The following is an 8,630-nucleotide window of genomic DNA, read 5'->3' on the forward strand; positions in this document are numbered from 1 at the left end:
AGATTTGTCAGCCAAACCCAGAGGAAGGTGTATGGTAATGCTGGAGGAGGAAAGAATGCAAAATATGTGCGTGAGAACACAGGGGTGACCTGAGACCTGCTGGAATTATGGGGAAAAAAAAAACACCGACCTACAGGAAACACTTACACCCTCTGTGTCTCTCTCTCTCTCTCTCACACACACACACACACACACGGTCCGTTACAGCCAGACACGCAGAGGTCACGCTCACACATTCACACACACCCTCAGTATGACACACACTGAACACGTCTGACACACAACACACCCTCAACCAGATGGACACGCAGACCCCCTCACACAACGTGCCAGCTTCACACACGGATACAGTAATCTGTTATATGCTGCAAATTACTGGCGAAAACCAGACATATGGGTGAATCACACAAATACTGGCAAAAACATTTCACCCAAAAAACAGACAGTAAAAAATTATTCTGCATAAAAAAAAATTAAGGCTGTTTTTAGGATCATTAAAAATTTTGCACAGTGACATGATGAGAAATATACACATTATACCTTCAAAAATCTAATGAAATTACTTATTACCAAAAATAAAATAAATAATAAAATTTGCTATTTTTTTATTTATACTGATAAAAAATTAATAATAATAGCGACCATAAAATTCTAATAGTTTTTTTTTTTACTTAAATATAAATAAACATATAAAGTATATAAAATATAAAGAAAATGATGACAGTTACAAATAATAATAATAAATTAAGACACAATGTACTGTATTACAATAATGACAAGTAGAATTTCTTTTTTTTCACATTACGGTCCTACTTTTAAACAAATAAAAAGAATTTCTGACCTGAGAAGAATGTAAAATAAAATTAATAATATATATATATATATATATATATATATATATATATACACAGTACAGACCAAAAGTTTCTTCTGCTCATCAAGCCTGCATTTGTTTGATCAAAAATACAGAAAAAAATGTAATATTGTGATATATTATTACGGTTTAAAATAGTTTTTAAATGTATTATACTATAAAATATCATTTATTTCTGTGATGCAAAGCAGAATTTTTAGGATCATTATCACATGATCCTTTAGAAATCATTCTAATATGATGATTCATTATCAAAGTTGGAAACAGTTCTGCTGCTTAATATTTTTTCAGAACATGTGATGCTTTTTTAAGATACTTTGATGAATAAAAAGTAAAAAAAAAAAAAGAAGCTATGTTTTTAAAATATAAATATTTTGTTATAACAATATACACTACTGGTCAGTATTTTTTTTTTCTTTCTTCTTTTTAAATAAAATCAATGCTTTTATTCAGCAAGGATGTGTTAAATTGATAAAAAGTGATAGTATCCATCCATCCATCATCTTCCGCTTATCCGGGCCGGGTCGCGGGGGCAACAGTCTAAGCAGAGACGCCCAGACTTCCCTCTCCCTAGCCACTTCTTCCAGCTCTTCCGGGAGGACCCCGAGGCGTTCCCAGGCCAGCTGGGAGACATAGTCCCTCCAGCGTGTCCTAGGTCTTCCCCGGGGCCTCCTTCCGGTGAGAAGTGCCTTGAACACCTCCCTGGGAAGGCGTCAAGGAGGCATCCGAAATAGATGCCCGAGCCACCTCAGCTGGCTCCTCACGATGTGGAGGAACAACGGCTCTACTCTGAGCTCCTCCCGAGTGACCGAGCTTCTCACCCTATCTCTAAGGGAGCGCCCAGCCACCCAACGAAGAAAGCTAATTTCTTGCCTTACAGCTCAGCTCCTTCTTCACCACGACAGACCGGTACATTACTGCAGAAGCTGCACCGATCCGTCTGTCAATCTCATGTTCCATCCTTCCCTCACTCGTGAACAAGACCCCAAGATACCTGAACTCCTCCACTTGAGGCAGGAACTCTCCACCAACCTGAAGTGGGCAATCCACACTTTTCCGACTGAGAACCATGGCCTCGGACTTGGAGGTGCTGATTCTCATCCCAGCCGATTCACACTCGGCTGCAAACCGTCCCAGTGCACGCTGAAGGTCCTGGTCTGAGGAGGCCAACATCAACTGCAAAAAGCAGCGATGAAATCGTATGGTACCCAAACCGGACACTCTCCGGCCCTTGGCAGCGCCTAGAAATTCTGTCCATAAAAATTATTAACAGGAGTCCAACATGCACTGGGAACAGGTCTGACTTACTGCCGGCAATGCGAACCGAGCTCTTGCTCCGGTCGTACAGGGACCGAACAGCCCTAAGTAGGGGGCCGCCGACCTCATACTCCCAGAGCACCCTCCACAGGATGTCGGGAGGAACACGGTCGAATGCCTTCTCCAAATCCACAAAACACATGTGGACTGGTTGGGCAAGCTCCAATGAACCCTCCATCACCCTGGAAAGGGTATAGAACTGGTCCAGTGTTCCACAACCGGGATGAAAACCACACTGTTCCTCCTGAATCCGAGGTTCCACTATCGGCCAAATTCTCCTCTCCAGTACCCTGGCATAGACTTTCCCGGGGAGGCTGAGAAGTGTGATCCCTCTATAGTTGGAACGCACTCTCCGGTCCCCCTTCTTGAAAAGAGGGACCACCACCCCGGTCTGCCAGTCCAGAGGTACTGTCCCCAACCGCCATGCGTTGTTGCAGAGGCGTGTCAGCCAAGACAGCCCCACAACATCCAGAGACTTGAGGTACTCGGGGCGGATCTCATCCACCCCCGGTGCCTTTCCACCGAGGAGCTTTTTAACTACCTCGATGACTTCAGCCCGGGTGATGGACAAGTGCTCCTCCGAGTCCCCAGCCACTGCTTCCTCAACGGAACACAAGTCGGTGGGATTGAGGAGATCCTCGAAGTATTCCTTCCACCGCCCGACGGTGTGCCCATCTACACTGTAAACAGTGTTGGTAGGGCACTGCTTCCCCCTCTTGAGGCGTCGAACAGTTTGCCAGAATCTCTTCGGGGCCTCACTGAACTCCTCCCAGGCCCGATTTTTTGCCTCCACGACTACCCGGGCTGCAGTCCGCTTGGCCTGCCGGTACCTGTCAGCTGCCTCCGGAGTCCCACAAGCCATCCAGGCCAGATAGGACTCCTTCTTCAGCTTGAAAGCAACCCTTATTTCCGGTGTCTACCACCGGGTTCGGGGATTGCCACCTCGACAGGCACCAGAGACCTTACGGCCACAGCTCCAAGCAGCTGCAGCGACAATGGAGGTGGAGAACATGGTCCACTAGGACTCAATATCTCCAGACTTCCTCGGGATCCGGTCGAAGCTCTGCCGGAGGTGGGAGTTGAAGATCTCTCTGACAGGGGGCTCGGCCAAACATTCCCAACAGACCCTCACAGCATGTTTGGGTCTGCCAAGTCTGTCCAGCTTCCTCCCCCGCCATCAGATCCAACTCACCACCAGGTGGTGATCAGTTGACAGCTCCGCCCCTCACTTCACGCGAGTGTCCAAGACATATGGCCGAAGGTCTGATGACACGACCACAAAGTCGATCATCGACCTCTGGCCTAGGGTGTCCTGGTGCCACGTGCACTGATGGACACCCTTATGCTTGAACATGGTGTGCATTATGGAAAAACCGTGGTTAGCACAGAAATCCAATAACAGAACACCGCTCAGGTTCAGGTCAGGGGGTCGTTCCTCCCAATCACGCCCCTCCAGGTGAGGCACTTTCCAGCACCCCTCCCAGAGACTCCAAGAGGGTCGGGTAGTCCGCACTGCTGTTCGGCCTGTAGGCACAAACGTCAGTGAGAGACCTATCCCCGACTCGAAGGCGCAGGGAAGCGACCCTCTCGTTCACCGGGGTGAACTCCAACACATGGCGGCTGAGCTGGGGGGCTATGAGCAAACCCACTCCAGCCCTCCGCCTCTCACCATGGGCAACTCCAGAGTGGTAGAGAGTCCAGCCTCTCTCAAGAAGTGTGGTTCCAGAGCCCAAGCTGTGCGTGGAGGTGAGCCAGACTATCTCTAGCCGGTACCTCTTGACCTCCCGCACAAGCTCAGGCTCCTTCCCCGCCAACCAGGTGACATTCCACGTCACTAAAGCCAGATTCCATGTCCAGAGATTGGGTTGTCGGGGGTCTCGCGTACGACTGTCACCCGATCCACTATGCACTGGCCCCTTACACTCCCTCCTGCAGGTGGTGAGCCCACAGGAGGGCGGCCCCACATCACTCCTTCAGGCTAAGCCCGGCCAGACCACATGGGGGAAGGCCCGGCCACCAGGCGCTCACATACGAGCCCCAACCCCGGGCCTGGCTCCAGGGTGGGGCCCCGGCTGTGCCATGCCAGGCGGCATCACGGTCCTTGATTGAAATGTTAACATAAGGGGTTTGTGAGGGTTTAGTTTAGTGATAGTAAAGAAAATATATTATTAGAATATATATTATTAGATTTTTTTTTAATAAATGCAGTTCTTTTTAACCTTTTATTCATCAAATATATTAGACAGCAGAACTGTTTCCAACACTCATGATAAATCAGAATATTAGAATGATTTCTAAATGATCATGTGATAGACTGGATGTTACATGTGACACTGAAGGCTGGAGTAATGATGCTAAAAATTCAGCTTTGCATCACAGGAATAAATTATTTTTTAAAGTAAATTAAAATAGAAAAATATTATTTTAAGTTGTAATAATATTTCAAAATATTACTGTGTTTTCTGTATTTTTGATCAAATAAATGCAGGCTTGATGAGCAGAAGAAACTTCTTTCAAAAACATTAAAAATATAAATGTTTCCAAACTTTTGATCTGTACTGTATATATACACACATACACACACACACACACACACACACACACTCAGTGCCATCCATTAGTATTGGAACAGTAAAGACAAAATTGTTCTGTTTGCTGTGGAGTCAAGAAATCTGTAAATATGATTAAAAGATGAATATGAGACAAAACTACAGAATGTCACATTTTATTATTGGGTGATTCAACACAAAGATGATTTACCAGCTAAGAAGATCAGTATTCAGTACTTTTAGAGTTCCATCTCCCTATCTGATGTGAGTGTTGGAACAGTTGCCTCACAGCTCTCACAGTGTTCAGCTGTGTCCTGTTGCATTAATTCTTCAGATATGAAAAGTAGGGAATGTGTTTTCAGTAATACCTATTGCTTCTGCATTCTAAAGTCTTCCATTCGATGATGACACACACAAACCAGGATGAAGATGAGGAAGTCGACTCTGGAAGAAGAACGAACAATTTGGATTAGAACTATAGGAAAAACAAAGGATATGGAGAAATCAAGAGTTTGGAAACTACCGGCGAAATCAGCAACCAGCGACGACCTGATCGGCTGAGAAGAACAATAGTTGATGACAGCCAAATCATAAAAGCTGTGAAAATGAACATGATACATGTCTGTAAAATCACCTACAACCTCCAGAAAGCTGGTGTGATGCTCTGTCAATCTAAAGCAAAAGTATGGAGAAAAAAGGGAACTGCAAATGATCCTAAGCATACAAGCTCATCTGTAATGCTGGGTGGAGGTGGTGTCTTCATTTTTATGATGACTTAATGTATGATGACAGTAGCAGAATGAATCTGGAAGGGTAGAAAATCATCTTGGCTACCAATATTCAAGAAAATGCCACCAAACTCATTAGAAAGCACTTCATATTGGATCAGGACAATGACCCTTGCCAGTTCAGTCAACAGCTTTATCAGAGCAAAGAAATGTGAAGTCTTAGATTGTCCTAATCAATCTCCAGATTTAAATCCGATTGAACATTAATTTCACCAGCTGAAGAGGAGACCAAAGACAGAAACTCCCCAAAACAAGCGACAGTTGGAATTGACCAAGAGTCTGGTGATGTCTGTGGGTTGCAGACTCACTGCTCTGACTGCATGCAAGGGTTCTGCAACTAAATATTAGCTTTTAATCTTTATTCAACTGTCCCGACACTTATGCTCACATCCAATAGTGGTATGAACTCTAAAAGTGCTGTCCTTTTTATTTGGTAAAGCGTGTGTGCTTTAATAATAAAATGTGACCTTCTGTAGTTTCGTTGCATATTCATCTTTTAATCATATTTGCAAATGTCCAAATGACTCCACAGCAGAGAAAGCATTTTTGTCTTTACTGTTCCAATATTTATGGAGGGCACTGTATATTAAGTATACAGACATGCATTAAAATATACAGGCATGGTATATTACAGTAATGCCATTTTTATATATATATATATATATATATATATATATATATAGTGATAAAAGTCAGAAGTAAATAATTATATAAAAGTAAATAATTGTGTAAGTTAAATAATATAGAAAATGTATAAGTATTATTATACCTGATTTAGCCTACATAAAACTAAATATACTTTATTTTTTACCTTTGATGTTGGAGTGAAATATGACCAGGAAATTTGGCTCATGACACTCAAATCGGACTTTTTTTGTAACATGGGTAACATCTAGCCCCAAATATTCACTACTAGAAGACCACTTATACCACAGTGTAGAGACCGAATCCAGGTCATATTGCTGAGCAGTGAATAACCACAGCTCACACAGCACAACACACACACACATTTTTCAGCACAGCAAACCACAATGACACTGACACACCGCAGCCAGACCCACAATGTAAAACAACGAGCATTACGTGCTCCTTCTCTCTCGCTGACACCACAAACAACTGACCTCTGACACACATTCCCTCTTTCCAATCCGTGAAGACACACAGGCCCGCCACGATAAAACTCTCCAAAGACACATGCCCTTTCTGAAGATGTGTTGGGCTGAAATGGCCTCAAGATTCCCAGACAAACATTCTCATGTCGGCGCTGGCTGTAAAGCCGGAGGAATTGTTTGAAACGGGGGAGAGTCTCGAGGTGCGCCAGGAACCGCAAACAGGTGCAGCGTTTGGGACTGTTGGTGTTTGTTTGGGAATGTTGGGGAAAAGACGGCTTGTGGCCTCTTCTGAACCTGCCTGTGCTAGTTTACACTCTTCTCGCTGGTTTGTTGTGAACTTTTCCAATCTATTCTGGACGAGTGACATTTACGCATTTAAATGCTTTAGTTTGCCAAGGAAAACCCATTGAGGACATATTAACATTTCCAAGCATAAGTCCACCCAGGGGTGAAGATGTTTGGCAGGGGTCGAGTGTAACGTGTTTTATCCAAATGGAACAACACTTCTATCAGCCAATCATGTTTCTGGAACCTGTGCAGAGGTTGCACTCAAGCCAGCCAATCAGACCAATGTTCAGATGAAGGAGGGCATTTCTAATTACGTTTATCCGACCGAAGGGAGTATGCAGTCTCAGTTTTATTTTCCAGTTCAACGTCAAAATATATTAGAACTGACTTCATTTACTTTCTTAATACATGTCCCTGGTCTTATCTAGATGGACTCATCTATACATGTTTTTCTTTCTTTCTTCTATTATTGATAATTAATTAGGATTTCCCTGAGTCTTAACACTCTGAGCCTTTGGTTTTCAAACTGGAATCCAGATTAGAGAAAAAGCATGCTTAAAAAAAAAAAAAAAAAAAAAAAAAAAGAAGAAAAAAAAAATAATAAAGAAGGATTTAAAATGAGTAAATAAAATCTGAAAAAAAAACCCACACATCTAACAGTATAAGGTTGAGTAAAAATCAATGAATAACTGAATATATTTTTAAAGACATTAAATATTTTCCAGATAACATTTTAGACATTTATAATAATATTTAAACCTTCATAATATATAATTCTCAAATTATACATTTTAGGACAGTCTCAGATACAACTAGCTCCTCTGAATAAGTGCAAACCTACAAGAAGTATCATAATCTGCTAAAAGAAAATGAGACTATTGGCTTCACTTTAACGGACTGCCAATGTCAGAGTGTTTATCACACAAACCAAGACAAGACAGGATTTCTGGAAGAATTCTCTCTCTTGGCACGAGTCTGGAATAATCCCCAGCCCACGGCGCTCTGTCATCCGATTATTCCTGAATCAATCAAGCGCTTTAACCAGCAGCTCATCAGGAAAGTTCAGGCTTGTTCAGTCTGGATGAACTTGGGTCAGTCTGGAGAGGGACAGAACGTAGCTGATCAGTGACACCTAGCGGTCGCTCTGACAACAGCAGGACACGCTGCTTTGCTGCATCTCATTATTTAAGGGGAACTTCTGGGGTCAAACTGCATATTGATTATTATTGTTAATCAGTCAGGATTTTCTGAAGCTTAACTCTGTTAAAATGAAAGACCTGAAGTCAGAAATATACTCAGACTAAGTGGTTTTCAAACAGTAAATGTAAAAGAAATTCATATATATATATAAGCTTGGCCAACCTGTTAAACAAACTTAACCAGATTCTTGCATAAGTTGCATTACTGTGAAAGTAACAAACTCCAGTATTCAAGGAGCCGATAGTTTCCTTCACAAGTCTGACTTAAAAAAAAAAAAAAAAAAAGATGTATTATTTACATCTTGTAGCTACTGTAAACGTGTCAACAGTTTAATTAACTTGAACTAACCTGCACAGGGAGATTTTCTTCAAACCTTTGCTCCGCCATGACAGCAGTTTATCTGAAAGAGAGAAACTGAGCAAAGAAAATGCATGCATATGAACCACAAGAGGTCTTTTTCACTTGTGTAAAGTATGTTTTAGGTTTAAAATGATACATTAAT

Source organism: Carassius auratus, unplaced genomic scaffold, assembly GCF_003368295.1.
Source record: "Carassius auratus strain Wakin unplaced genomic scaffold, ASM336829v1 scaf_tig00001753, whole genome shotgun sequence".
NCBI lineage: Eukaryota > Metazoa > Chordata > Actinopteri > Cypriniformes > Cyprinidae > Carassius > Carassius auratus.